Genomic DNA, 27,887 nt, shown 5'->3' on the forward strand with positions numbered 1-27,887 from the left:
GGATATCTGGGGGTGAGAATGAGTGGGAAGGGAGCAGGGAATAGACACCTCCTCTCACCTTCATTCTTGTGGAAAGCTTTGTGGAAATGAGATGAAGAACATATTGATTTGTTCAATTCCGCAAAGACTCAAGCAGACATAATATATCATGTGAATTAATAATGAAAGTTTATAAGTAAAAAATGCTGAATGAATGAACACCCATCCATTCATTCATTCATGTATCATCTATTTACTCTTTTACTGTGCATTTCTGGAAGATAGCTTTATGGTGTCAAGTGCTCACAATGGAAATACTCAATCTTTAAAAGCTTCAGTTCTTTGCAATGTCAATCCCAATGTATGGCTTTCCTTTCCCCTACTCATTCTGGCTGACATTATATAGCCTTCAAGACCAGCACATTTCTTATTCATTCTTTTGTGATTCTAAACTTCTTTGTCTTCCTATTCCAATAATTCTAACAGCATTGGAAGAAAGTATCTTGACATAGTGTGTGGCGGCTGCTGATGGCTTTCGTTGGTTTGTTTGTGGTGCTGTAGCAAAAACAGGTTTTCACCTTGACACTGACCTTATACAAGGAAATCTCCTTTGTGTTTCAATCTCTTCTTTAAGTTAAAAAAAATATATAATCGCCTCTCTCTAGTGGAAGTTGCTGAAGGATTGAATAAGACAGTAAAATAAAGCAATGGAGGGAGTTTGACATGGAGTTGATACTCAGAACTCTATTATGTGTATCACTTCTAAGAGTCACATCACTTCCCTCCACCCTGAGTCTATCAAGCCTAATTGTGTTACCACCTTCCCTGAGCCAACACATAATTTGAAAATGCACAGGTCTATCAATCACTAAACCCAGCTGACTTATGGCATATTTTTTGACCCGAGGATATCATTGTCATCATTATTATCCCTTGTGTGATGAACATAAGACTAGGCATCCAGCAGAAGCTGTATCTATTATTTGGACTTTTTTTTTTTTAAGGCTGATAATGAGGATAGGCTGCAACATTTCGAAAGTTCCCACTTCCACTTAATTACAGAATTGGGCCACTCTACTTCATGGTGGAATATTGTAGATATGCCTAGAGCTTTACTTTATTTTGTCTGTGTCTATTCTTTTACCCCCATCAATTAAGGAAGACTCTGCAAAAGTTGTTTTTCACTCCACTGCTCACCGTTGTGAACTGCAGAGAAGAGTCTTTCCTCCATTTCTAAAATGGTCTAGTAGTCTCCTTCTCATGTCCTATTTTGTCATGGTTCCCCATTCCAGACATTTCACTAGGAAGCTGCCCCTCCTCCACATAATGTGGTTCTACACAGGCTGTGAATCACAGTGTTCTGTCCCACTAAGGGTGGGCATGTGATCCAGGTCAGGTCACTCAGGGTACGCCACCCCTCTGGCCACAGTGACTGCACAATGGTGAGTCTGTCACCAACCTAGACTAGATAACTTCTCTGGATTGTGTATAGGCTAAGTAAGTTTTCTATCTATTTCATGCTCAGAAAATTAAGCTAATGGAAGCCTAGAGCTGGATATGCCTGTGCCTCTTTCTGCTAGCTACATGGAGGATGCCTTACTATAGGAGGACAGGCCAAGGACAACCTATTGAGAGAAGCAGAACTAAGACATGGGAAAGGGAAAGAAAGGAGAAGGAAGAGGGAAGTAGATGGAAAGAGAGGGACTTGATATTCTTGAAGTCAGTGTAGATATTTGGTTCCAAGCTCAGGCTTTCTAATTATGTGAAAAAGTAAATACCTGTTTCCCACTTGGATTAGTTAAAAACAGATTTCTTCTTGCCTTCTTTCAAATTCTTGACATCTGTTTAGTAATAACATGCCCAGCTCCAAGGATCAGGGCTACTATCAGTGTGCAGTTTTGAGAGACTATAGGTGAAAAGAACGTGAGGGTCCATGAATGGTGCTGGCGTTCACCCCTGCCTCCAGTCCACATACATCCTTAGCACACCAGGAAGGACATTGTTTCAGGAGTCCAGTGCATACTCACTGATGAATTCTGATGAGGTCAGCCACACAGGATCTCAGCACCTTTTAGCTCTGAGATCTTTACTAATTCAAAGGACAGCCAGAAACAACTGAATCTTTTCCAAGCCAGCAGACCCCACAAGTCAGATTCACAGCTCAGAAATGGGCTTCTTTCTCCAGAGGTGGGTAGGCCTTCTTGGTAATTTCCCCTCCACAATCTAAGAATGAATTTTGAGCCATGTTTTAAATGGAATGAAGTAATATTTCTTATTCAAATACCACATATTTCTAAGGCCAATCATTATCACAGTGTGAAATGTGACAAGCATGTGTTTTAGCACTGGGGGGAGAAATATGTATGTGATTCATCTCTATATCCATATCCATATTCATATTTATATCATCTCCCCTTTTTGTTCTAAACTTTGGGGATCATCTCTACAATACTTACATTATTGCAGAAATTAATCATCCACAAGCCTTGTTTAATTTGTCCACAGATACTCTCATTCAACACACCATTAATGTTCACCAACTGTGTGCTGACACAGGTGCCGCGAAAACAAGGATCCGTCAGAAACAGGGCTTACACTTAATTTATAGTGCGCATAATATGTTCACTATTTCATAGTCACTCTTTCAGTTTATATTGTTTTTCTGTCCTCAAACCCCTCTGTTTCCCGGTGTACATTGTTCCAATCCTATATAAACTTCACTATCTATGACATCATCTCTGATATACCTACTGTGGAACTGGTGTTTTCTTTTTTCTTCTAAACTCTTACAGCCTATTAGCTATATCTCTCTTTTGAAATATAATACATTTGGTCATTTTGTAGTTATTTATGTTCATGTCATCTCAGAAAATCAGAGGTTCATGTCATCTCTGCATATCAGAGGTTATGTTCATGTCATCTCTGGAAATCAGAGGTTCTACCATACACACATATACATATGTGCATAATGTACATAATGTGTATGTTTATGTATGCACATCCTGTAGTACCTATTATAGACACTGTGCTTAGTACTGAGTATAACACATTGTTGGTGTTTAAAAAAATTAAAAAGGTTTTTAATGACTGTGTAAATAACTGACTCAAATTCCCCTGGAGTGTGGGATCCTTTCCAATAAGAATTGTGCATTAGAGACAGTGATTGTCTGAGATTGTTGCATTTCCCAACAAAAATGCTGAGGTCTGTTTATACTGGATAGAATGAATTGCTTCCTTGTGACTCAAGCATCTGTTTGAGATGTTACATTACAAGTTCCTGTAATGACCACCACAAAAGATGGCATTGATCTCTGAAACTGGCAGATACATGTCCTATGGATGGAATATTCATTTATGAAAATTGGAAGAATCGATAGCTCAAAGGTCATCAAGAATGATGACACACTGTAATTTCGATATATGGCCTGACACAAGTTAATGAAAAGGGAAAGGGCTCATTTGTCACATCTGGGTGATAAATCTTCTGTGTGCCTCTTTATTGAACATAAAGCCATGCAAGCTGTCAGCAGCTGTGATCTGGGCATCTTAATCTGAGAAATGGAGTAAGGTTTATTTTATTTATCCAACGGACTATTCAAAGGGAAAGAAGTGAAAGTAGCATTTGTTAAAAGCATAAAGCGCGTGCTAAACATGACAAAACACACTTTACAGCTATTACTAAATCTAATAGTCACAATAGCCTCATGGGACAAACAATGTCATTTCTGCTTTCCAGACGGGAAACTGGAAGTCTGAAGGGTGGGTGCGGGGACAGGGCTTAGCAAGATTCTATCCATGTAAGAAGAAAGCTCATAGTCTTGCCTCTCACTAAGTCGAATGGAGTGAAGACAGCTTAGAAAAGGAAATGTCACATGCACTGAGCTCCAAAAAGATCACCCTGATCCCCAAATGGATCTCCCACTTTCCTTCTGGCTGACATTCAGGCAACTCATTTCTCAGCCTCGGTTCCCTCATCTATAATGTGGGAATAATAAGATGTATTCAAGAGGTGTTTAAACACTGCAAGATTCTTGAAGCTTCTGCACATCACTCTTTCAAATGTCAGAGCATTTTACTTACACCTTCAGAGAGGGGTATATTTTTACTGTGAAGATTAGGAGAATGCCACATATTAGAGGGTAGGCTCTTTTATTTTTTATTTTGTTATTCATCCATCTAATTCATTTATGATCCAGTCCAATTAACTTTAACACTAGCACTGGGAATATAACACTTTCTCTATCACATGGAAAGAACAGAATTCACTTTAAATTCTCAGTTCCCCCAAAAAGCCGTACTTAAAGCCTCCTATTCATCTACTCACTGTGAAATATATAGACATTCAACAGAAAATCTCTCCCCAACATTTTCTGACTTGTCCTAGAGGAAGAAGAGCAGAGTAGAGAAAGGATTAGCCTCAAACAGAGCTACAACTGAGTCCCAGATCCTCCTATAAAAGTGATGTAAACTGAAATTACCAAGTTAATTTACCTTTGTAAGGCTCAGTGTATTCATCTGTAAAATGGGAATATTATCTAGTTTACAGTTTCATTCTAAGTATTCAAAGGGATGATGTATGAAGAATTCCTGCTCTGTAGCACACAGCAATCACACAAAAAGTGGTTCTTTGATAATTTGCACTGGCTCTCAGTGTCAGTATGTCTGAGTGCACATGAGAAAAATATCTGTCTGATGCATCTTTGGTAGACATCCATAAGTTTGTGTTCCTTACAGACACTGACTGTCTAAATTGACTACTACTGAAACAGCAGATCAGAAGAATAATTTATGCAGCTGACTGACACACACCATTTGTGTAGGAGGGAGATTTTCTATGGTTGCTTTTGTGGTTGCTTTCACACTGCTATAGAGAACTACCTGAGACTGGGTAATTTATGAAGAAAAGAGATTTAACTAACTCACACTTTTGCAGGCTTAACGGGAAAACAACTGGAAAGCCTCAGGAAACTTACAATCATGGTGGAAGGCGAAGGGGAAGCAAGCACGTCTTACCATGATGGCTGGAGGGTGGTGGATGGCGAGGGGGACCGCTACGTACTTTTAAACTGTCCAGTCTCCTGAGAACTCACTCACTATCACGAGAACAGCGGTTGGGGGGTCTGCCCCCATGATTCAATTACCTCCCACCAGGCCCCTCCCCTGACACATAGGGATTACAATTTGAGATGAGATTTGGGTGGGTACACAGAGCCAAACCATATCACTGGGCATTGGGAAATTTAAATAAAGAACAGAGGATGAGAGGTGAGGAGTCACATAAAAAAAATTGCATTGCAAATCTTTCCAGTCTTCTTGTGAAAACTGTTCTTCCCACCCTCCACCCACCCTGCCCCAAGATGGAGCCTCACTCTGTCGCCTAGGCGGCTGGAGTGCAGCGGCACAATCTCGGCTCACTGCAGCCTCCGCCTCCCAGGTTAAAGCAATTCTCTTGCCTCAGCCTCCTAAGTAGCTGGGATTACAGGTGCATGCCACCACACCCAGCCAAGTTTTTGCATTTTTAGTAGAGACAGGGTTTCACCATGTTGGCCAGGCTGGTCTTGAACTCCCGACTTTGTGATTCGCTCGCCTCGGCCTCCCAATGTGCTGAGATTACAGTCATGAGCCACGTTGCCTGGCCATGAAAACTATTCTTTACCTGACAGTTTTCCAGCACTCTTTTCTTTGGTGAAAAGGGGACTTCTTCATTCCATTTAGCTGTCACTAACCAAGGTTATTGAAGGACTTGCCTTTTTCATAATAATTTTGAAGATACAATTGCTGATGATAAAAATCTTTTCATTTGTTGTTTTTATTGTCAGGAGACACAGATGAGTGTTTTTAGAGCCATTAGCTCACAATTCCTCAATGGAAGGTATTGTTTTATACCCATTTTGTAGAAAGGAAAATTGAGTCTTGGCTTCCTCAAATTGCTCATTGTCACATGGCTGGTTAGCAGCAAAGCTAGGAACAAACTCAACTTTGTCTTAAACCTGTAACATTGGACGTTCTGACAAACTGAATTGAGAATAATCAACTTTAAAAATGAATGAAGGGAGAGTGATAACATTGATGATATCCTCAGTTTGAGCTTCCATGGCCAAAAGCTTCCTTTGAGATTATTTCACAGAATCCTGAAGAAGGGGAATGATATTAGGTCTGATTAAAGTTTGGGGTAGGGGAGGAAGGAAATGCTGCTCAGAGAAGCCAAGCAACTTGCCAAGGTCACACAGCTTTTCATAGGCAGAGCTGGAGGATTTCATAAGATGCTACATTCAGGTTTGCAGAAAGATATTCTATGCTTAATTCTTATATCCTCAGGAGAAACATCTGTCTTGCTATAATTAGTCTACATCAAGGTCAGCAGCACCATAGAGTGTCATATGTAAAAGAGAAACTAAGTCTGGTAGAGAAGGAAGTTTTCAAGTGTTAAAAGGAATATGAGAAATGAAAGAAAACATCTGTTCCTCTGTCTAAGCTAACTGAGGCCATGTTGACTTGAAGAGCAGGAGACTGTACCTGCACCCTGATGAGGATACAGAGGAAGACTTCAGTAAGTACCTAATAAATATATGAAACTTAAATTAATAAATGGGCAAACAAATAACTGCATTTAAGAAACAGTTTCAGGCTGTCACAGTGTCATGGCAGGTGTTCTATTATAGGTGGCTTCAGAGCACAAGAGGTGGCTTCCCTCCCTGCAAGGGGAGGCCAATAGGAAGCCAGAAGCATCAGATACTGGATCCTAGACAGAGGTGCAGAAATGCATGCCTCCCATACCAGGGCCCTTAAGATTTAGGCAAGGGAATCCAATCTCCCTCTCCAATATTGTTTTGATGGCACAAGCAAATTGTCTGGGGCCGCAAAACAATAAAAATGTAGACAAGAAGAAAGTAGCTGGAAGAAGCATTGGAGGAAGAGGTGAAGAAGGAATTAACACATGCTGAGTCCTCACTTTGTGACAACCCTATACCAAGCATATCGCATCATTATAGGGTAAACTTGTCCAAATATCATGAAGCAGAGTCTACGTTTTTACAAATGAGGTTACCATAGCACAGAGAGGGTAAAATTTTCCCAGAGCACAGGAAGGGGAATATGGAAGCCCAGGCTCTCTGACAGCAAGAATATGCTCCTTGGGGCTGCAGATTTCTGCTCAGGGCTGGGATGCCATAGCACTCCATGCCTTGGCCCCAGCAGACTGCATTTCTTTTTAATTTCTTTAGGATCTGGGAAGAGTCTGGAAGCAATAACCAGACACATTCTCTTTTGCTGACAAAATGGACTTGGGTGTGGGGTATAGCCTGAGGCCCTAGAGTATGCATTTCTAGCTAGAGAACTGGGAAGGAGATGGTGTTAGAGGCTAATGCTGTCAGTGCTGACACTTTAAGGAGGAATGGGTGATCAGGTGTCTTTATCAAGCTTGTACAGCCACAAGTGCCTCCCAGGGCCTCTGCTGAAGAGTCACCCCGGGAGCACAGCAAACAACAACAAAGGCCTTCTCCTCTATTCTACTCTGTTATCTCTGGATCCTCCACCACTTTTGACCTCTCTGGCCACACTAGGAAGTCCCACTGCAATAACGAGTGATGAAGGTTATTGTCCATCCCCCCTTCCCGTCTTTGCCCTCTGTTACCCCTCCTGCATTTTTACTAAAATATTGTATGTCACAGCATTTTTCTTAAGTAATAAATTTATGGCAGCAAAATTGGAATAGCCTTTGAAGCACATTTCTTGAGATGAACATTAGGTTGATGTATTATAACATTTAAAGCAGGAATCCTGCACACAAAGAACTCATTGGGACCTGAAATGATTAGATACATAGGGAAAGGAACACCAGTGGGAAAGGCAGGACTCTCTCTGACTTTTGCTTCCCAAAGTCAATACTAATCTTGTTCACTTTTAGTGACAACTACAGCTCCTGCCTAATGAAAATGTTCTCATCATTAGCTGGGCATGGTGGTGTGTGCCTGTAGTCCCAGCTACTCAGGAGGCTGAGGCAGGAGAATCGCTTGAACCCAGGAGGCAGAGGTTGCAGTGAGCCAAGATCGCGCCACTGCACTCCAGCCTGGCAAGTCTCCATCTCAAGAAAAGGAAAAAAAAAAAGAAAAGAAAAAAGAAAGAAAGAAAATGTTCTCACCATGAGCTTCTGTCAGAAGAGTGCACCAGAATAATGCACATGCCCACATCTGGACACATACTGGGGTGTATCAGCAAAGCTGAAAGAAGAACAAACTTTCATAATGACAAGTGCTTCCTTTCCACAAAGGGATGTTAGCTGTTCCCATTTTTGCATTTATCTCAAGGGTAGAATAGATCACTGGCTAGTTGTTATGAAAAATATGATTCTATTTGTCCCTGATGTAATTATGTGGGGGCAACTTCAGAGGCATGTTTTTAAATTGGCCTCTTAATTTATTTTAATGCATCAGTTAGTCATGGGGAGGGAGTGGGCAAGATTGCCACACTTTTTGGAGCTCGTACACAGTGTATTGGTTGACTTCAACATGAAGGTGGCCCTTTTGAGCCAATTATGATTTCTTAATTCCATGCTATTGCATTTTAAGTCACCTTCGAAATTTTATCATAATCTATAATTGATTGGTTTAGTGAATCACATCTTAATTGAAAAAATATAATGTCTAAAAGCTATTTTAATTGGCCATTATACAGGCATTTAGCAGCTGAGCTGCTGTAGACACAGTGAAAATAAATAAATAAATGAATAAATAAGTTTATGGACGATTTGCCAGCTCTATCTGATGTCAGTGTTCTATTTCTGAACACAGAGTTGTGATCTGGGGCTCAAGGGGTAGTTAGAGAAAGACTAAAAACAGCACCTTTCATATGACAAATTTTAGTCCAGGAAAAAGTGGCTGATTTTTTACCCTACTTATTATACCCCATTGAATTTCCTTCATTCATTTACCCAGCTGCTGTTTCAAAAATAAGGTCTTCGGACAAAGTTTATTTTTGAGTTAGAATCATGAGTTCTTTACGAAAAATTAAAAGAGCATGCTTCATAAGGAAGTTTTCTCTATCATTTTTGGGGGAACAGGATCTGAAAATCTATAAAAATATGCTTCAAAGTCTATTTTTAAAAAATCTGATTTCTCTCAATTTGGATGACAATTACAGCAGTACATACCTGTCAGAAGCCACTCAACTCCACATTAAAATGTTGAAATTTGTGTATTTATTATATGTAAGTTATGCCTTCATTAAAAAGAAATAAGTATTAAGGAGAGTAAAAAAGTCCAGTTTACTTAGATCTCTGTCTTCCTTGGCTATTTTAATGTCTTATTACCCAAAGTGAAAGGAATGGTGATTAAGACAGGCACTGATCACTAGTTAAAAAACAGAAAGTTAAAGATTCTCTGCTACTTTATCTTTAAAAAGACTATTATCATATAGTACTTTCTGTATTCATAGCATTCACTTTAAAAGGAACCAAACAAAAACGTATCAAATGAAAAATCCTTTCAAAGCCGAACATCCTGAAATTGTACAACTTTATGTCTTGCAGGAATTCAAAGAAAAGAGAAGGGCCAGGGTAGAGAATCCAGCCTGTTTATAATATATTTAACCAGCCAATTACACTGTTAGCCCACAATGACAAATTTCTCTCCGAATATCGCTTAGCTGTTCCTTGTTCATGGCACTAATTTTCTTCTCATTTGGCACTATTTCATAAAGTTTTGTCAATCATAAGCATTTTTTAGAAGACTGAAATGGCAAATTAATAGTTCACTCTAAAAGAGACAAACACAGAGGAAAAACAGCTGCAGTATTTAAACACTGTAGGAGAGTGTCAGCGTAATGAAGGAGCAAGCGCGCAATTAAAGAGAAGGAAATGCTCCTAGAGTAAAATTCTAACATTGGGGTTCTCTCATTTTTAAATTTATTGAGGATTGTTCAAACACATTTCTTTTGATCAATAAAAATACCAATGGCTGTTTGTATTCCCACTGAATGTCCCCAAACTGGCATCTGCAAGTTTAGCAAAGTTGAACACCAAGTAAGTTAAGGAAAACGCAGAATACTAGTGTATTTACCATCCCTGTAAAACTTGGAACTCAGGAACAAAAATGATATGGCTGCTAGAGTGAATTGAAAAGATAAAACAGAGTTAAAAGTATCTTAGAAGCATGCTAATGCACAATTTTTCTACACTTCCCTCTAGACTACTTATTGTTTTTTCTCCCGCAATCTGGTGAGGAATGAAATAAGATATGAGAGTTGAACACCAATATTTAAGTCTCTGAATTAGGAAGCTTCATATATCTAAAACAGATGTGAGGGAAAAGGATGTGTCTTCAGCAATACATTGCTAGAAACAGCTTGGCCTGCCCTTAACTTTTCTTGTTTATTCTGATCCTTTGAATTACCAGGCCTGTTCCTGATAGCATCAAATAAAAGACCTCCTCTGACTCTTGCTCTACATTTTGCCCAGCCTTTCTACTAAATTATTTCTCTTGACATAATCCATGCTGTATTTACAAGGGTGTCACATTCTTCCTCTCATTTGATGGAGTGTGTGTGTGTGTGTGTGTGTGTGTGTGTGTGTGTGTGTCTGTCTGTCTGTGTGGTCTTACAATTTGTTAGTAAGATACACTCTCTTGCTTCATTCTAGACTAAGATTGATACTCTCCCCTCAGTTCCACTGACCTTAGCTGCACTGACTAAAAATCCCTACCTATGTTTTGCTTCTATCTTTGTACATGTCTTTGAAAGGACTTTTCCGGTTTGTTAATAAGAGAATGAAGTTGCACAAGAATAGTGAAAACAAAGTTCATTTGCACTCACCTTGGAAGCACAGGGAAGATGCATCAAATTGATGAGTAAGGAGAACAGGCTTAGCAAACAGCAAGGGTGTGGTCCAGTTGAGCAAGACAGATATTGGCTCTGAAATCTGATGTTGGGGACTCCAGGAACTCTCTCATCACAAGTTGGAAGCATAGAGAGAATGTGGCCCTCTTACCCCCAGAGTGATGGGACATTCATCTCTGTCATCTGCATTGGCACAGTAGCAGCAAGGCTTCTTCTCTGCAGTGAGGGAGAAGGAAACTAAGGACTGTGGTTAATTTCTATCATCTATTCATTTTAAGTAGAACCTTCAAAAGTAACACATTATGACATGAGCTAAAGTTTCCCATGGACTGCAGATGAAAGAATAAAGAACACTTATCTGGTGCTTTACAAAGCTGAGAAAACTGAGGACAGATGAGTCTGAATGATGAGGCTTTCAATACACGTCATACATATATATATATATGTACACACACACACATATATGCACACACATATATATACACACACACATATTTATATATATACACACACATCCAGTTTTAACACAAACACATAAAGGAAACCTTTTCTCTTGAGAATGTCCTCTGTGCTAGCTTCTGTTCCAGGAGCTGGGGATAAAGAGATAGAAAGACACGACCACTGACTTCATGGAGCTTACATATTAGTAGGAGAGGCTGTTATTACAGAGCTGCTAATCCCCCTCCACCCCCCAGAAAAAGACATTACAGGCTTAATCTCAAATTTTACAAAAAGATAGATGCTAATCCAATTGGAGATTTTGTTTTTGTTTTGGCTAAAAAGTGGAATGAGTTTATTTTTATTTTCAAAACTCAAATAGCGTAATTATTTTTTCCGATTATGGAAGCAATGCATTCTCATTCATAAATATTTGATCATACCACATATATGACTCTCAAATTTTACAAAAAGATAGGTACTAATCCAATCAGAGATTTTGTTTTTGTTTTGTCTAAAAAGTGGAATGAGTTTATTTTTATTTTCAAAATTCAAACAGCATAATTATTTTTTCTGATTATGGAAGCAATGCACGCTCATTCATAAATATTTGATCATACCACATATATGACTCTCTAACCTGCTTATGTCAATCAACAAGATTCAGAGCACATTTTTCAATGTCAAAATAGGCTTTATGTCATCTTTAAAAAAAAATGGCTGCATGGTACTCCATTACATGAATGAACCATTTTACCTGGTTTTAAGTTCATTGTCTCCTTAAATAATAATATTCCTATTTATTTCAAACTAAAGATGGTTCTTTTTGATTTTACTGTATGATTTGAAAGCAAATTAGACAATATGTTTGAGAGCATCTGGTAACCTATAAACATGGTGCAAACTATTATTTTTTCTGTTTCTTTTCTGTTTCAAATATACACCAATATTTCTGCCTCATACAAATCTTGAACAAATTCTGGCTCTACCAATCAAATAAATTTTTTGTTTTGTTTTTATCTCTCTGAAATATAGTCTCCTCATTTTCAAAATGGAGCTACCTACATTTCATGGTTCTCTCATATATTAGGACATCAATTCAGGTAAAATGTTTAGTCCTGTAACTTGTAGTAAGCTGAACACATTAGATGTGTTCACTTCTGCCACTGCTCCATCTGTACTCCCAACATCTCTATTGTAATCCCCTCCCTCCTACTTGGTCTTTCCTCTTTGCCCAATCAGTTTATCTTCACTAAAGAACAATTTATTAATAAAGTGCTAATAAGAACTTTGTATGAATGTACTCAACTAGTCTTCCAACAGCCTTCGGGTAGGTACCATGATCATTATCATCACACAGGTAAGGAAGCTCAGAGAAATTAAGTAAATTCCCTAAGATCACCCTGCCTGTAGATGGTTCTCTATGACGGTGAAGACACTAGGAGAAGGGAAAGACATAGTTGAGACTAGAGAGGCAAGCAAGAGTGGAAGCACGTAAAACACATTTTGCATTGCAATATGAAACATGAGTTCAAAGAGCTCAGCTCCAGTACAACAGCAGACAATTGGACCCAAGTGCAAATAATCATCCCAAGTGGGGTGAATATGTAAGTCAGGTGGAGTGTGGGATGGCTGAGACACATGGCTGTGTCACCAAGCTTTGAAGTGACCTGGCAATAGTGATAACACTACTTATTATTTATTGAACATATACACTAGGCACTGTTAGAGTTGGAGAGAAAGGTAAGATTGAATACCAGGACTGATCAGGATTGCAAAGCTCATCACCCCTCTGAATTAGCCCCATATGAACTACATGTGTAATTCTGAAACAGAAATGTCAATTTTGGTCTTTTCAATTGGAAATTCCAGCAAGAGAAGAGAAGAAACCAAACCCTTGGTCATTACTGCTATACCCATCCCTGTCTTTGAATTCATACACTTTTTTAAAAAGTATCTTCCAAATGTATCATTTGTCTTCAAACTCTTCAAGAAAGACAAATGTCAATATAATGCAGCCATATGCATCTGAGTAGCTTGATATATACAATAAGGGAAAGACATATATTACAACAGATGGCAGCATAAGGTGGAAAGTTCCTTTGCCACGTGATATCTTCTGCTTTGCTAATACATTAAAACCCAGTGAGAAATCTCTAAGGAGTGTGGTTTGATGGGTTGAGGTAGAGGAAAGCCCAACATAAATAGATATTTGTATATGAGATCACACACCAAAGAGTTATTTTCACTAAGACCGAACTGGCTGACCACCAGCCCATCTGACAGCAGAATGGCGTAGACCCTTCATAATGTATGTGCGTGAGTAAGGGTAGATGTCTCACAGGGACCCCATGATAATGCTGTTGATGTAGTTTCCGAGAAGGGTGATAATACTTTATTCTGGAGACAGCCTGAGTTACAGAAACACTGTTTTCCCACTTCACCCACCCTCATTATCATCAAGAGATGCCTTCATACTTGATTGTGTTTTAAGAGGCTTGGCTAGCACTGGGATGAAAATTTTATAAACTATTATTTTTTAAAGGATGTACATAGCTGGCAGAAAAGCATCCCACTAATCTGAAATTTCTTCCTTGTAAAAATATTCTGAAAAAAATCAAAAAGGTCATCTTAGTCTGGTATAGAATGGTGGACTTCGTAATCCTGTTATTCCACACCCAGTATGCCTGACACCAGAGATGATCATGATTGCCAAGAAGATCCAGAAAGAGAAGTTATTACAGAATGTATTTATAAATTCAGTTATTCATTCATTCAGCAATTTGAATATGTCCTCTATGTAACAACTATGCTAAGATATGAGTATACAGAGATGATTAGACCTTGTTTATGCTCTCAAAGAGTAGAAAGACAAACTGACAGTTATGATGCAATGTGCTTACTTCTATAAGGAGTGTGTATGCATGGGTGTGTGCACATGCCTGATAAGAATGACAAAGTTTATCTTAAAAAGCAAAGAATAAAAGGAGGTAAGGTCACACACTACAAAGTTTGGGTTAGAATGAACCAACCTGCACTACATCAAGATCAGGGAATTCAATGGAAGTATTTTAGGACAGATAAGAGGAAGGCATATGTCACAAAACAGCTAGTCACTTTGAGAAAATCATTTGCTCTAAAATGCAATGTGACCCAGGTGCAGCAGCTCATGTCTGTAATCCCAGCATGTTGAGAGGCCGAGATGGGAGGATGGTTTGAGCCCAGGAACTCAAGGCTGCAGTGAACTATGATTGCACCACTGCACTCCAGCCTGGATGACAGAGCAAGATCCATTCTTAAAAAATAATAATAATTTTAAAAACTAAAATAAAATTGACAGAGATGCTTCTTGAAAATGGAATAATCTTCATTAAAAATAGCACCTACTTCTCAGAATTGTGAAGACACAAGAAGATATGTCTAAGACCCCAGCAGAGGAACTGATGTGTATCCAGGACCAGTACTATTTACTTCTCCTGCCTACCCAGGATCCTTAACCTACTGGGGCACTTGACTTCAGACTTGTAAAGATGCATCTTTCTCCAAAGACAGCTAAGCTCTTCTTTTATGTAAAAGTCAAATTCTATCAACAAGAAATTCTTCCCAATCTTGTATTCTAGGTCAGCCTATATCACCAATTCACCATGCCCACTCAGAGAATTGCTGAGTTCCAGAAAACCACTCTTCCTGAAAATGTGAGCACCTTTCAATTTCCTATATGTTGGTTCTGTAAGATCACTTCTTTTGTCATAGCTCACCTTTCTATAAAATGTATGACACTGATGGGCCCTTTAGCTAAAGAAATATCATCTGCAGTTTTTCTTTTTAAGAGAGTGCTGTAGACTGAATATTTGTGCTGTCCTCAAAATTTATATTTTGAAACCTAATCCCCAATGTGATAGTATTAAGAGGCGAGGTCCATGGAGGTGATTATTGGAAAAGCATTTGAATTTACAGCCACAAGAGAAACACACTGAGGGTGGAGCCCTCATGAATAGGATTAGTGCCATTATAAGGGAGGCCTGTAGGAGCTTGTTTTCTCCTTCCACAGTGTGAGAAAGCAGCAGAAAGATGCCTTCTATGAACAACAAGATGGCCCTCAAAATACCAATTTTGTCAGCACCTTGATTGGTTTCTCAGCCTTTAGAACTGTGAGAAACAGGTCAGGCGTGGTGGCTCACGCCTGTAATCTTAGCACTTTGGGAGGCCTAGGCAGGTGATCATCTGAGGTCAGGAGTTCAAGACCAGCTTGACCAACGTGATGAAACCCTGTCTCTACTAAAAATACAAAAATTGGCCAGACATGGTGGTGCATGCCTGTCATCCCAGCTACTCCAGAGGCTGAGGCAGGAGAATCCCTTGGACCTGGGAGGTGGGGGTTGTAGTGAGCAGAGATTGCACCACTGCACTCCAGCCTGGGTGAGAGAGCAAGGCTCTGTCTGAAAAAACAAACACAAAAACAAAAACAAAAAACTGTGAGAAATAAAATTTTGTTTATAAGGTACCCACTCTGTGGCATTTTGCTGTGGCAGCCAAAATGGACCAAGGCAGATGGTTATCATCTCAGTAATATAATATATTAGTACTTACCTAGCCTGTCTCAATTATCCACAGGTATTGTTGTAGGATCCACTAGTATCTATTGGTATTAATCTGTTTCAAAAATCTTATAATTACCTCTGTTTTATTAATGAGGTAACAGATTCAGAGATAGAGAGGTCAAACCAGAATTAAAATTTATTTTCAACAGACCTCAAAGCCTGTGCTTACATCTTGTGCTGACTCTTGTGGCTCTAAGTCCCAAATGCTTTTTCAATCACTTGCCTGTTCTCTGGTTGATTCTTCTCATACCGTCCTGGCTACATAAGGTACCCAGGTATCTGCACTTGTGTAACATATTTAGGAGGATGACCCAGTCTAATAGAAAGAGAGAAAGCAAGAGAAATAGAAAAAGAGACAGAGAGACAAAGAGAAACAGAGGCAGGAGTGGAGGCACAGAAGGATTCAAAGATGCCCTCACTCTTTACGATGGCTGAGAATGCCGCCATGTCATCAGAAAAGTTCTTGTCACACTTAGGAAGTTAACTGGTCATGATTAAAAAGTATGCAATGTACCTCTCCACTTAGTATAATTCAGCTACTTAACTTTGCAGGTAACCTTTCTAAATCAATTTAGAAATCTGAGGAATTAGACATTCAAGCCCATAGGTTCTACTTTGGACTTCGTCAAGAAATGGAATCCAAAAAGTGCACTATATTACAGAAGAATGATATTCCCTAATGAAATTCCATAAAGGAATCATCTGCCATTTTGTTTTGTTTTGTTTTAGAGTCAGGTTTTCACTCTATCACCTACGATGGCATACAGTGGAACAATCGTAACTTCCTGTAACCTCCAATTCCTGGGCTCAAATAATACTCCTGCCTCAGCCTCCCAAGTAGCTCAGACTAATACATGTGCCACCAGGCCTGGCTAATTTTTATTTTTATTTATATTTTTGGTAAAGATGGGACCTTGCTATGTTGCCTAGGCTGGTCTTGAACTCCTGGGCTCATCAGTCTCCATAACACTGGAATTACAGATGTGAGTCACTTCACCCAGCCATCACCTGCAGTTTTTGTAAGATATGGAAGGCTAACAAATCCTTTGAGTATTTATTCCGAAATGTTATGAAGGGAAAGCTGGAGAGTGTCATGGAGGCAGAAGAAATTCCTAGAATCTTAGATTTTGGAGGGCCCTTAAACATCACCTGGCACATTATTGAAAACAGGAACTCCTCCATTCTGTTGTTACTAAGACAGTTTTCTATGAAACATCCAGGTATAGGGGGATCTATTGTCTCCCAAGACTGTGCATTTTACTTGCTTGGCAGCAGTAACATTGTTAAAGAAATTCTTGCTTCTATTGAGATTAATTTTGCCTTTCCCAGTTCCAACCTTGTCTAGAATGAGTGTGACCCATCTTGTTCATAACACATCCCATAAGACAAGGTGGGCATCCTCCTCCCTCCCCTGACTCTCAGAGTCTTCTCTGGAGTGAGGTGGTAAGTTCTCTACTTTTTTCAGGTAGAAACAATTCATTAGAGAGTCAAAGTAGGAGAGAAGGGATCAGTAAATAAACTAGGAAAGATATTACTCAATGATTTTTTTTTTTTTTTGACACGGAGTCTCGCACCGTCACCCAGGCTGGAGTTCAGTGGTACGATCTCAGCTCACTGCAACCTCCGCCTCCTGGGTTCAAGCGATTCTCCTGCCTCAGCCTCCCAAGTAGCTGGGATGACAGGTGCTTGCCACCATGCCCAGCTAATGTTTTGTATTTCTAGTAGAGATGGGGTTTCACTATGTTGGCCAGGCTGGTCCCAAACTCCTGACCTGGTGATCTGCCTGCCTCTGACTCCCAAAGTGCTGAGATTACCAGCGTGAGCCACCACGCCTGGCCTACTCAACAAATCTTAAAGGAAGAGAAAGTGAGCACAGGTCCTTTGCAATTGTTTGGATGCAGAGGCAGCTCAAATACCTAAAAAGATTCATGGACCCTGAGATAGATGTCACTTGTAGGTGATTTTCCTCACAGGTCTATAGCGATGAGACTAATGGGTGTTCAGAACAACCACAGCGCTGATAAGGATAATGTTTGTCCTGCGAGCATATACACTTAAACTCTTTTCTTCCTGCATCTTTCTGGTCTTCCATGCATAAATGTTTAATTCTCCATTTTGCCATCAATCACCTCACTGCTCTGGGAAGGGTCTGTGGATAAAAGCTGCCCAGTGCGGTCTACCCAGACCTCCAAATGCACTCAAGGCACCTAAAGAGCTTCTAAAGAGCTGATGTCAGGACAGGACCGTTGATTTATGATTCCCTAGGACATTCTGACACCCTTGCTTGGATGGGAGAGATAAGAGCCTAACCAAGGCTGCCAGAAAGCCTTGTTTTAGAAGAATGAGGTCAAGGTCAGAAGCATGTGGGAAATCCACTGAAAAAACACAAGGCACAGAGTCTTCTCTGGGGGCAGTGAGCTGGCCCAATAAGGCCGGGAAGAGAGGGAAAGATCATTTTGTAGTACTATAAGGCAAACAAGTGACAAGACAGATCACGTTAAAGGGGACACTGGACATATGTAACTTGCTTGCACATTGCGCACATGTACCATAAAACCTAAAGTATAATAATAATAATAATAATAAAGAGAAAGAACTACAGATAGCTAGGGCAGGAGGCACTTGGGGATTTATTCTGAAATGCATGATTTCATTTATCAGAAGAAGGACTGTTTTGTGTCACCAGCCTTTGGTTCTGCTCATTTGTGTGTGTGTGTGTGGGGTCGTCTACTTAACGCAGGAGCACCTCAAATTACAGAGCTTTTTGATAAATTGCAATCCTATGTTTTCAACAGCTGGAAACAATATTCTCTGTGGCATTTATCCTCATCAAGGAAGGTCTCTCTGGGCTTTCATAAAGAGTTTACCTCAATCCAGGTACGGTGCTGTAATTGATGATCATCTCCAAGAGGAGGAACAAGAACGTCTCCTCGTTTTTACCTCCTAGAATGTCTCTCCATGCTTCCTTGGCCTAGGCTTTGGCACTTTCATCTTGGATGACCAAAAAGGGCCTCTGGTTGGCCTCCCTGACATCTATCCTAGTCTCCTCATAGCTACTCTCTAAAATCAGTGATCCTCAAAGGTTAGCAAAGTATGGAGGGTGACAGAAGGGGAGGAAGGTTACACTCAATGAATATTCTTTAAAATTCATGTGAATCAGTTTTTTTAAAACTGCATATACACACACTCATAATAATGAAAGTACATGATATGTTTATATTAATAGGTATATAATATACCTATTTATATTATATATTATATATATATAATATATAATATATATAATATACCTATATATATACCTATATATTATAATAATATAATAGGTATAATTATATAATATAATAGGTATAATAGGTATAATAGGTGTTGATATAGATATATAAATATAGTATCTATCTATCAATCTATCTATCCTATTGCTCTATTGCTCTGTGTGACTTTAGCTTTCTCCCCATTATACTCAGGCATCTGTGAAAAGAAAGGTTCTGCTCATGGGATATCTTAAAGATCACTGCTGCATGTGAGCTTCTAGGCCTCACATGTAGCCTCTAGAACTTGTCTGTTTGAGATTACTGATTTGTCAGAGAGAGAGACAATGTTGACCCTTAATGTTATTGTCAGAGGACTGGAACTATAAGCAATATATCTTCATTTATTCATTCACCATTCATTTAGTCATTCACCATTTATTCATTCATTCATTCACCATTAAATTTACAGTACATTACATTCACCATTAAATTTACATTATTTATTTACAAGTTAGGCACTATACAAGGTGTTGGAGTTACAATGATCAAAACAAGGTAGTATATTCTCTGAAGAGTTCCTAGTTTATTGGAAGATATAGGCAATGAGACAGGCAAATTTCAATACAAGGGGATAATTTTTATAGCAGAGGAGTGCTTAAGATATTTATTATGACCCCCCACAAAAAAAGCAAAACATACTCTTTTATATGTGCCACATGAGATATGAAAAAGCAAAGACTGATTTTAGGGAGTAGTTTTACTCAAAGAAAACAGGGCCTCAACAAAAAAAAATTCACAGCAGCAGAAAGTTGAAACAAAACAACTGAGTGTGTTTTTATTTTGCTTTTGAATTTTTTTTTTTTTAATTTCAGCTGTTTGGTTTTAAATCTCAGCTGAAACTTCCATGTGTCTATAGGATTTGGGAAGGGGAGAAGGGAAATTAGTTCTAGACTAGTTTGTGAAGGTGGCTTAGTTATCTACGCTTTGTGTGTTCTGAGCTTCCCTATCCAGAGGCACAGAGTGGTAAGAAAACCTCTTAAGAACACACAAGTAGTATAAAGACTAAGGGGGAACAAATTGATGATTTTTACTTTACCCTCAAGCCCCACTGAGGTGAAAGGTAAGGCTCATTTCTGGCAAATCCCATAGAAGAAGTGAGGAAAGCCATGCAGGACACAGCCCCCAGGCCTTTCTGTTAACCTGCTGCTTCTGGCTTAGGAAGAACCCCTGGCTCCCAACCACAGGGGCTGAAAGCATGAGGAGACAGGTGCTGTCTCACACATAAGTGGAAGACACCAGTGAATTCCTTATGGGGTCCCTAACCTGCAAGGGTTTGGGGAAACAGGGCAGTTAGAAGCCAGAAAGAATCAGAATCATGGGAAGAAGAAACAGCTAAGCTCCAGGCTGTTTCACTACCTCTGAGTGGCAGCTGTAATACACCCCTCTTGCCAGTCAAGTTGCAAAGGTGGAATGGCAGATGGAAAGCCCATCATCACATACTGCAATGCATAGAAGTTTCATAACCAGTAGCCCAGCTTTCTCTCCATAAGGATGGTGTCTTACCCTGTCTGATTTAAAAGACCTTGATGATGCTCTCTCCCACTCACCCTTGATGAGTCCAGCCTCATTCTTTGTCTGATTCACTTTGTTGACTGAAGCAGGAGACAGCCCAGTCCTCCCTTCCCAGCCTCTCATCCCCTAGCAGCAGGAACCAGCTAAGAAAGGAGAAATCCTGATCCCAGCGGGGCTCTGGTGTAGCTGAGCCAACACCCACACAGCTGCTAGACAGGAAACACATCAGACACGCTCTCTCTTCCCTAGGGAATTTGGCTCACCAGCGGCAGGATTCTCAGGCAAAAAAACGCGGAGACAAGGATCAGACATTTGGCTGCCTCAGGCTCCCTTACTGCCTTACATATATTTAGACGATTTCTGATTCTTTCTAAAGGTACCACTGAGAGCCTTCGGTTCTTATTGTTATTAACAGAACGTCTGAGATTCTAGTAGCAACACAGAGATAGAAATGCAAAATTAAGCTTTCAAGGAGCAATACAGTATGGTTAGGAGACGCACAGACACTCTGAGCACAAAATAAAAAACACATTGGCTACCAAGTCTATGAGATTATTCTCAGCTTCCCTAGTAATCAAATGCATGAAAATCAAAATATGATATGATATGATTCTCAGCTGGCAAATATGAATGAATGAATGAATAAGTGAATGAATGAAAGCATGTATGCATGCAGAAGAAACATAATACCTAGTGCTGGTGAGGGTGTGGGGAAACAGGCACTCTCATGTACCATATACGAGCAAAAATTATTCTACCCAAGTATGTTAATAACATGGTTGAAAAATTTAAAAATGCACAGAGTGCCTATAGAACCCCTAGGGATTTATATTAAATAAATAAGGCCATGTGTTGTGGCACACACCTGTAATCCCAGCACCTTGGGAGGCTAAGATAGGCAGATGACTTGAGCTCAGGAGTTCGAGAACAGCCTGGGCAACATGGCAAAACCCCATCTCTACCAAAAAAAAAAAAAAAAAAAAAATTTAGCTGGGCATGGTGGTATGCCCCTGTGGTCCCAGCTACTAGGGAGGCTGAGATGGGAGGATCACTTGAACCTGGGAGGTCGAGGCTGCAGTGAGCTGAGATTGCACCACTGCACTCCCGCCTGGGTGACAGAGTGAGACACTATCTCAAAAAAACCTGTCAATTCATCCATCCATCCACCCATTCGTCCATCAATCCTTGGATAAATATATAGAGATAGGCAGTTTTTTATTATCTCATAATCTTTTCAAATTCTGAAAATGTTGAAAAAGAAACTTTAGGTTGCATGGCACATGTATACATATGTAACTTACCTGCACATTGCGCACATGTACCATAAAACCTAAAGTATAATAATAATAATAATAATAATAAAAGAAAAAAATAATAATAAATTAATAAATAAATAGCGGAAAAAAAAAATAATGGTACATTCCTATGATGTAATATTATTCATCCTTTACAATGACAATGATGTTCCGTCTGTATTTATTAGTAGATCTTTGGAATTTAGTAGCAGATAAATAAGTGGTTGTTTTCCATTTACCCCCTTTTCTCAATAAAATGTTCTTTTTCTTTTTATTTTATTACTCATGCTTTTATTTATGTTATATAAATAAGACATATTTATTTCAAATTCTAAAACATATTGAAAAGCATTTAAAGAATCATTCATGATTCAACATCATTCATAATGGAGTGTACTGTTTATTTGTTGTACATCTTTTCAGAATTTTCTTATGCAGTTACAAGAATATATTATGCATATTTTCTGATTGGAATAGATTATACATGTTTTTTACTCTACTTTTCTGATGAGTAATACATTATTAATATCTCTATATATTAATAAATACAGATGGATAATAATGTTTAATCATATCTGAACCTCATAGTCTCCCTGAGGGTAAGTATGATTAAATACTATTATTCTTATTTATATGTAACCATATACAAGGCAGGCAATTTCATTATTTCACTTCACACAATTAAAAATTTTAAAATGAAAAAAAACTAGCAACCAATAGAAAGCAATTCAAATTATTTATTAGAATTTCTTATTAATATGGGGAAAGACGAAATAAAAGATGTGATGAAGAGAACACACTATGAAAACTTTATACATAGCATAATATTAATTGTGAAAAAAATGCATACAAACTCACACACAAAAAGAGATAGAGGGAATAAACAATCTACCAAAAGATTTATAGATGTTTTTTCAAGCTGAGAAATTTCAGGTGATTTTGAGTTCTACATTCATATTTTTTAAACTTCAATATGAGCATAAGTTCATTTTATATTCAGAAAAATTTATAATGAGAAAATGTGATAATCCATGTAGTATTAATTTTAAGATTATAAACACACAAATGTGTAAATAAATAAATAAATACAAAATAAATATTTTCTCTTATTTAACTTTACTGAGGCCCAAGGTAGTCTGGTTTTGTCTCTAGTTTAGAAGATAAAGAGGGACGGGGGTGGTGGAGTCCTATGTTCCCTGGATTTTATAGGAAGAGATCTGATGATATTTGCATGCTTACTTGACATAGGATCTTACTCTTGGCTGCACATTAAAATCACTTGGGGGACTTTTAAGAGTTACAGAATCCTGGGCTACATTCCCAAGAAATTCTGATTTAATTCGTTAAAAGTGGAACCCAGGCATCAGTATTTAAAAAAAAAAAAATTCATTGTTTCTACTGGTGTGTAGCCAGGGCTGAAAATAATTAGGTTATATCATTTAAATTCCCAAGGCTCCCTCCAAAAACTGTGTCAAATATCTCAGAGTGTCAGTGTTAGAAAGGCTTCCTCTTGAAACCTGCCACATACATATATGTTCAATGGCTTGAGCTGAGCCTTCTTCTAAACTGGACGGTATTGTAAATGTGCTTGCATTTCCCTGCTTATTCTGCTTTTTAAGTTTCTGACAATGCTCCGAAGGACAACTGGAGATGTTACAATTTTAATCCATTAAATAATTTCCTTAATATTCATTATTTGGTTAGTGCTTAAAAAGACTTGGAAATTTGTATGGCTCTTGATGCTTTATATATTACTTTCTGAAGTGTTTCTACTGATTTCCATCATCTCCAATACACAGCAATTTACCAATTCACCACAAATTTAATATAGCCAATTACTCCATCTCTCTGGTTTTGGTTATCATAGCAGATGAAAACATTCCATTTCTTTCCTCATTTCTGATTACTCTTTATTCTTTCTTACTCGGGATTTTTTTTTACTAATATATCTATTAAAATCTGAGATAATTTTTACTATAAATATATACAAATTCTACTGGTATCAAATATCGTCACCTCCACTGATGATTTTTAAGCATTTTATTCTGAATCCAACTTTTAAATTTTGTTTTTATTTTACTATAGAGAAAATTTTCATTTTATGAGAGAAAAACTCTTAGATTTTTTCCTTTAAGGTTTTTTATCACTTTGAAACTTACAAGCACTTTCTCTTCCAAAGATCTCATAAAGTGTTAATTCTATTCTAACTTTTTATGCTTAGATTATTTTATTATAAGCCCTTTATCCATCAGGGGTTTATATTGGTAGATAAATGCAAAGGATTTATTGTAATTTTCATTCCCTCAAAGATTAGCTAATTTTACAAATGTCATTTATAAAATGGCCCCTTCCATTCAATTACACAATGATAGTTTGAAACCATATGGGTAAGTGCACATATGGGTTTTCCCTCTCTCATTGACCCAGACATCTAATTTCATGTTAAGTACCACACTGTGTTAGTTTTGGCTACTCTATAATATCTTTTTATATCCAAAAGATCTAGCATCCTCTAATTCTTTAAAATATTACTTGCCTTGTAATATTCAAACATGTTTTAGAAAAATTTTAATATGTTTCAGGGTATTTCCTTTTGATGATTTATTTAGGATTAGATAAAATATATGCATTACTTTGTGGACAAAAGATAAGCATATGGCTTTTTTGGACACATTGAAATTTCATAATACAGCCATCCCTTAGGGATCAAAGCAAAGGATGATTACCTCGTGTCTCTGCTCAGGACTTAATTTTGATATGTCCCCTTAGGACTGAATTTCCTGCCTACCAGAGGTCTAGGTTTGAGAGCTATAGAGAAAACATTGAGATTTTCATTTATAGTTTCTGACAGTGACATTAAACAAACAGAGCAATAAGAAATCAATGGCTGGCATTGGATTTAGATTTCACCTGCAAACAAAGCAAGCAGTGCCGTGCTGAGCTCGGGTGCATAATCTTGCCTTGTGAACAAGAAAAGGGCCGAGGTGATTATGCAGGGCAGTCACGTCAGGGTGCCAGCCTTTTTCCTTGCTCAGTTCAAATATTATTGCTTTTAAATGTCAGCATATAACCATTGTAAGCATGTATATTTATTAAAACTCCTCTTTCCTAAGACATTTCAGGTAGACATCTTGGAGCATGGTATATATTTAAATTTTAATCAGAACTGCAGGCACAGCAATGCTTCTGTTAGAGCTAAATTCTTTAGAGGAAGAGCACTAACTTTACTTGAGATCCTACAGTAGGTGTGGAACTGTCCTGGGCACTGCACATATGCAGCCTCATGTGATCCTCATAGATGCTTTGTGATGGAGGGATGTTTCTAAAGCCCCATTTTGTAGGTGATGAAATTAAGTTTTAGCCTCTAGGGTTGAAGTGGGCCTTGAGGGACACTCAGGTCACTACCTTCACCATTCCCTGCTCACCAGCATCTTTAATATCTTGATGAAGTTCTAGCAAAGTCTTTCTGAACACTTATGTCTGAATGCCTCTGAGGGTGAGCAACTCATGCCTTTCCCTCCAAAGATGGTTCAGTTCATTATTGGATGCCTCTGATCTAACCATTTAAAAACAAACAAACAAAACTACAGTCTTTATATCAAACTAGATCCCATTTCCTTAAATTTCTGACCTTAAACACTATTTCAGTCTTCTGAAGTCAGGGAAAAAGGCATATCTCTCTGCCCAGAAACAACTCAAAGGAATTAGAGGGGCTTATTCCCACTGAGTGGTAAACTCTCCATTTCATGAGATGCAGAAACTGCCACCAACCCTGGTACTTCAACAGTTAGGAACCCAAAGTGAAGTGTCTGATTTTCAAGGCACCATGTTCTTCATAACTGGAAATATCAAGGAAATCTGGTGTTCCCCTAAATGTCAAAGCTTTCACAAAAACAATCTCTGGACCTCACGCTTATCCCAGGGAAAGTGATGCCTCCACATCCATTTCTAACATCAGTGTGTTCCAGGAACAAGTTTCCTTTTAATTTCCTGGAGAGCGGAGGGAAGCCAGAAAGTTGTTGTTTTTTAATCTCCTTTGCAACCTCTCAGGTTAGAGCTTTTCTATGTCTTGTTTGATATACATTTGAGTCCCTTGGAGAACGAAAGGATGATGTGTCTCTTAGCTGGTTTTCCTGAAATCTTATTTCTCTTGCCTCTGCTTGAAATAGGAGCTACAGATCAGGCCATTCAAGGTCATGCCCTCTAATGATGGCCTGGAATAACAGCATCAGGGTAAGGGATTTGATATCAGGAACTATCAACATCCAATCAGTACAAAATTATTTTCTGAGTCCAGCTAACCATGTACTTTTCTTTGCAGCTGCAACTTCATTAAATGGAGGACTGAGTTTCCAACAAGAAAAGGTCAACATTTCCATTTGGGCATTCAAACATCTCCAAGATGGGCTTGAGGCTTTAGTGTTCTATTGATTCAGCCATCTCCATGCTGAGCACAGAACTTTGCCCAGAATAGATGGGCTGTGTCAATCAAAGCCCACCAGTGAGGCTATTTATTTTCAGTTTGATTCACAGGGCTATCAAATATTGAAACTGAAGGGGATCAAGGTAATTCTACTTCAGTTTAAATTTGCAAATGGAACTTTCACAACCGATACATTACTGAAGCTGAAATTCATGAGGAACTCTTTGAAATGACAAGGTTTTCTCCTGCTTTCATTTGGCCTGTGTTTACCAAACACTCACGAAATACAAAAACACTAAAGTAGGGTCTCCAGAGGAGAAGCTGACTCTAAATTAAAAAAAAAAATTGTAATTATGTGCCAAGTGACATAGAAATATAAAGTACTGCTGATCAAGGAGGGAGTCTATGGTTTGGAACATAACTGAAATTGGTGGCATTTGTTCATGCAGAGATAGAAAATACTCTCCTGATAGAGGGAACAGTCCATCTGGTAGTTAAGTTTACCTAAATTATGTAAGTAATTAATGATAGCAACTTCTCAAATGAATGTCATACATTTTGTGAAATTTTATGGTATTTAATTGCATCCTGAAAATGTTTTTATTTAAAAAGCTTATTTTTATGTTACATATTTATATTTATTATCTTAACAACATGAGCTATAACAAAGGTGTTATTAATTTTTATAAACCTTGTATTATTGGAGTTATGTTTTTCCTTCAAGTGTTCTCCTTCTCATCTCCACAAGGTGCATTTTGCCCCCTAAATGGATTGCACTCTCTCCCCAACACACACTTAAATCATGTCAGTCTTTCTGATGTTTTGAAAAGTCTTTGTTCTTCAAGTTTGCTTTGTCCCTCCACTTCAAGATAATTTGCTTTAATTTTAAACATATTTAATTAGCAGTGAATGTATCAGGTCAACATTAAATAACATGATTCAATCACCTATAATCATATCAACCACATCCAAAGGCTATGTATAAACCTTTTAATAAAATGTTTTCCTTTTGCTTTGTAAATGTGTTCAGGTCTCTAGCATTTCTACATCCTTAGCATCTTAATTAATTCATTTTATACAATTTATATTTTACTTTTTAAAATTTTCTTGCAAGAGATGAGGGGTCAATTTATTTTCTTTTTCTTTTTTTTTTTTTTTTTTTTTTTTTTTTTTTTTTTTTTTAGATGGAGTCTCACTCTATAGCCCAGAGTGGAGTGCAGTGGCACGATCTAGGCTGACTGCAAGCTCCACCTCTGGGGTTCACGCCCTTCTCCTGCCTCAGCCTCCCCAGTAGCTGGGACTACAGGCATCCACCATCACGCCTGGCTAATTGTTGTATTTTTAGTAGAGAAGGGGTTTTACCTGTTAGCCAGGTAAAATTTCTATCGCTTTAAGCTTTTTTATTTTCTTTAAACTTTTCTTTATAGATGGCTAGTGTATTAGTCTGTTGTCATGCTGCTGATAAAGACATACCTGAGACTGGGTAATTTATAGA

The 27,887-nt window shown here is 38.3% G+C and overlaps 1 long non-coding RNA gene across 1 annotated transcript in view; it reads left to right on the forward strand.

Moving 5' to 3' along the window:
* The window catches only part of LOC129050828 (uncharacterized), a 99,189-nt gene extending 71,818 nt beyond the window's left edge, over positions 1–27,371 (forward strand). Inside the window, exons 4-6 of the long non-coding RNA XR_008514655.2 lie at positions 14,868–14,942; positions 18,644–18,725; positions 26,291–27,371. This is a non-coding gene — a long non-coding RNA (uncharacterized LOC129050828). The remainder of the gene's footprint in view (positions 1–14,867; positions 14,943–18,643; positions 18,726–26,290) is intronic.
* Positions 27,372–27,887: the final 516 nt, after the last annotated feature.

This window comes from Pongo abelii, chromosome 18 (assembly GCF_028885655.2).
Source record: "Pongo abelii isolate AG06213 chromosome 18, NHGRI_mPonAbe1-v2.0_pri, whole genome shotgun sequence".
NCBI lineage: Eukaryota > Metazoa > Chordata > Mammalia > Primates > Hominidae > Pongo > Pongo abelii.